The sequence below is a fragment of the Panthera onca genome, chromosome C2 (assembly GCF_046562875.1).
Source record: "Panthera onca isolate mPanOnc1 chromosome C2, mPanOnc1 haplotype 2, whole genome shotgun sequence".
NCBI classification, from domain to species: domain Eukaryota; kingdom Metazoa; phylum Chordata; class Mammalia; order Carnivora; family Felidae; genus Panthera; species Panthera onca.
The window spans coordinates 54149315-54153569 of record NC_138347.1 but is presented as its reverse complement, the minus strand read 5'-3'; the positions used below and the strand labels follow the sequence as shown (position 1 = coordinate 54153569).

General features: G+C 39.4%; 1 long non-coding RNA gene across 1 annotated transcript; it reads right to left on the bottom strand.

Moving 5' to 3' along the window:
* Positions 1–627: 627 nt before the first annotated feature.
* Positions 628–3549, bottom strand: LOC144617411 (uncharacterized). The gene is made up of 2 exons (XR_013557897.2): positions 2917–3549; positions 628–1292 (listed from the first exon to the last, which is right to left on the bottom strand). It is a non-coding gene; the product is annotated as an uncharacterized LOC144617411 (long non-coding RNA).
* Positions 3550–4255: the final 706 nt, after the last annotated feature.

Genomic DNA, 4255 nt, shown 5'->3' with positions numbered 1-4255 from the left:
TCCATTTTTTAAAACTATTATCTCGGGGTGCCTGGGTCGCTCAGTCAGTTAAGTGTCCGACTTCAGCTTTGGTCATGATCTTGTGGTTTGTGGGTTCCAGCCCTGTGGTGGCCTCTGTGCTGACAGCTTAGAGCCTGGAGCCTGCTTAAGATTCTGTGTCTCCCTCTCTCTCTGCCCCTCCCTTGCTTGCACTCTGTCTCTCTCAAAAATAAATAAACATTAAAAAAAACTTTAAAACTATTATCTGTATCTCTTTTGAGATTTCCTACCTCTTCATCTATTTTATCTTCTCTTTAATAAGATTCTTAGATACATCTGTCATGGTGATTTTAAAGTCCCTGTATACTAATTCCAACATCTGTGTTGATTTGTCTTTCTATTGATTTATGACAAAGGCAGTGCTGCAAGTGGGAAAAGGAGGGTTTTTCGGACTGTGGTCAGTAGGGTAGCTATATAAAAAATAATAAATAAAATTAATCCTTACTTCATACCATGCTACAAAATCCATTCTACATGTTTAGATCTGTATGTTCAAAGAAAAACAGTAAGTTTTTGGATGTAACATAGGGAAAAGTCCTTGTAGGGAATGATTTCTTAAGCAGGACAACAAAGGCATGAACCATAAAGGAAGTTTGACAAATCAGACTTTAATAAAAATAACAAAGTTACATTCATTAAAATTTAACAGTAAGATAATTAAAATGCAAGCCACAGGCTAGGGAAAGGTGTTTTTTTTTTTTTTTAGCAGTGCTTATAAATGAAAATGGACTCACATTAGAATAAATAAGTCAAGCAGAAAAAGACAAAAAAAAAAAAAACAGAAAAAAAGACTCAATAGGTGGTTTACTAAAAGAGGATATTCAAATGACTAATAATCACATGAAAAGATGTTCTTTTTCATTAGTCATCAGAGAAGTATAAATTGAAATCACACAACCACCAAATGTTGGTGAGGGTGTGGAGCAATAAAAACTCATTATACAGCGCTGGTGGGGGTATAAATTTAAAAAACAGTTTGGTACTATCAACTGTAACTAACCATAAGCATAACCTATCTCTGGGCTATTCCACTCCTGGTATATATCTCATAGAAATATGTATCTATGTGATACAAATCTATCCATAGATACAAACAACATACAGATACGTATAATAATGTTCCCAGTAATATTATTTGTAATAGCCCCAAACCTGGAAGTAACATGAATATCCAGTATCAGTATAAGGGACCAGTCACAAAAGACTCCATGTTACATGATTCCATTTTTAGGAAATGTCCACAAAAGGCAAACCTATAAAGACATAAAGTAGAGTTGTGGTTAGGTAGGGCTGGAGAGGACAGGAACATGGTTACAAGGGTGACAGCTAAAGAGTATGGCATTGTTTTGAGGTGATCAAAATGTTCCAAAATTGTGATGATGATTGTATCTATCTGTGACTGTACTAAAAAACCTATTGTATACTTTAAATGGATGAATCGTGTGATATAATAATTATATCTCAATAAATCTGTCACTTAAAAAATAATAGTATAATGCATAAAATGTGTTGTATTTGTATAATGGAATTCCCAACAGCATAAAATAATAAAAAAGAGATCTGTTACAAGCAACAACAACATGGCGGAATCTTAATTATAATATAAAGTGAAAGAACCAAATATTATAGAAAACTTAATGGTTAATTCATTTCATTGAAATTCAGGAACAGACAAAACTAATCTATGTATTTGAGGATAAGGCAATAGTTCTGTCTGGGGAGAAGCTGCCCCTGACTGGGCAGGGGGATGAAGGTGCTAGGAATGGTCTATTTCTTGACTTGGATGGTGGTTGCAAGGGTATATTTGCATTAGTCTTTGAAAATTTACTGAACTGTACATTTATAGTTTGTACACTTTTCTGTATTTCGGACTTTAACAGAAGTTTCTTAGGAAATATTTTCAAAATCCCAGTTGTTCATTACGTTGTCCTTTTAGTATATATTGAAAAAAAGGACGAAAAGAATACATAAATATTTAGTAGGGTTTTTTTCTTCTTCTCTCTCTCTTTTTTTTTGTATATTGGGTTATGGAGAATTTTTATTTTCTTCTATATATTTTTCAGTATTTTCCCAATTATCATAGTGAACATATATTACATTTATCACTAGAAAAAATGCTATAAAAATACAGTTGCCTGACAAACTCCCGTATTACCTTTATTCTAATTTACTAACAATGTAGGAACTTTGGCTTCTGCTTCCAGATAGGAAGCAATTGCCATTTTAGAATAAAGGAGGGTTTGGCTGCTGGTCTGGGGGTTTCTTGGTGGCCTTGCCGACTGCCAGGAACTCACCAGGGGCCATCTAGCAGGGAGAAGGAGCAGAGGTGCAAGTGCAGGGACCCCAACAGTTTGAAAACTAATCTGGATAGGTGATGTCCAGTAAACGTGGTGGGTTCTAGCCCTCGTGGAACCCAAGTCCTTACTGCACAACTGTGGTAGGACCTGGGACAGGGTGCAGGCCAGAAAGCAGCTCTAGCGTCGTGCTGGGTAAAGTGAACGATCAATCTAATTATTATAATGTGCATGTTTTTAAGACCGGCAGCTAAGATTTTTTTTTTTTTTTTTTACATTTTTAAGAGGTTGTTGAAACAGAGACATATATGCGAGAGATCGTTCCTGGCCTGCAAATCCTAAAATATTTGCTATCTGGCTGTTTACAAGAAAAGTGTGCCAAGTCCTTGATTAAGGGACTGTAAGCTAAAGAACTGTAAGGTATTTAAAACGTCACCTAGATTAGCGCTTGCTGGTGAGGAGCTGGGTGTGGAATGCGCCTGCCCGGGGCACTTTCAGTCAGTGGTATCACGAGATGTAGTACTGCCCAGGCTCGTCAGACACAGGAAGTGGGGAATGCGCTAAAGAGAGTATAAAAACTCACCTCTGCGGAATCCAGCCTGGAAGAGGACGGCCAGGTACAGCGGGTCCACACACAACTGGCTCTTCCTGGCAGGGCGCTTCACAAGGAAGAGCGGCGTTCACTTCACCCTCATTGGATTGCAAAGGAGAAAGCTTCCGGGCTTCTAGAGGGAAAGCATCTTTGTCACTCCCAGAGAAGCCAACGGAGCCCCCCGGGAGTTTTCTTTTGCCTTCTCTGTTGTGTGCAGCTGCGCTGCACGGTGGTCCACCCGCTGGACTGGAACTTTTGGAGAAGCGCTGCGGGAGTCCGGCGAGCTGCCCGGCGCCTGCGCAGTGGCCGCTGGCAGGCTCCTCTCAACGCGCAGGCTCCGCCAGTCGGGGTGGGGAGTGTGTGTGTGGGGGGGCGTCCTTTCCCGGCCCCGGAGGGAGGAGGGAAGCCGAGGCGGAAGGACACGTACCGTGGTTTCAAATCAACAGTTTGAGAATTAGTTATGAACATCATAACGCTTCACCCTTAAATGTTACCGGTAGTTTCACCTGCTCAAAGGACAGTTTCATTTATTTCAGCCTAATATCTATCTAGCGTCTAGGACCAAGGGATTCTCTCGCACCTAGGTTTCTCAACCAGGGCACTACTGACATTTTAGGCAAGATGATTTTTTGTTGGGGGTGTGGGGAGATGAGCTGTCTTGTTCATTGTAGGGTGTTTAGTAGCATCCTTGGCCAATATGCACTAGATGCCAGTAGCAGCCCTCCCTTGCCCCCAGCTGTGACAACTAAAAACGTTTCTAGATGCTGCCAAATGTGTGTAGGGAGAGCCGGGCAAAATCACCCCTACTGAGGACTACTGTCCCATAGGATTACAATACAATGTCTTTAGACAACGTATCTTGAGCTCTAAAGACATAGAGTCGGAATCCGCTAAAGGTTGTTACATTATTATAATCGAATATATATATATTTCAGATTCGAATTTCCTCTATGGTCCTCAAACCCCCAAACCTTGCTTACTCTATTGGTGTTTGTAAAATATAAATCCAGGATTTAACAAGGATTACACATCACATTTAGTTATTAAGTCTTTTCAGTTCTCTTCAATTTAGAACACTTCCCCAGCCTTTTTTGTTTATTTCTTTTGGCATTGACATGTTTGCAAAGTTCAGGCCAGTGGTTTTCCAGAATAGCCTTCAATTTGGGTACTCAGATTGGCTCTTCATTGTAAGAGTCACGTTGAAAAAATTAAAAAAAACCTTTTTTTCCTGCAATTCCACCTAGGTGATATTATATCCAATTATATCCAATTTTATGTTTTCAAAGGTCCATTTAGCTTTTTTAACATTTTATTTTGTTTTATTTTATTT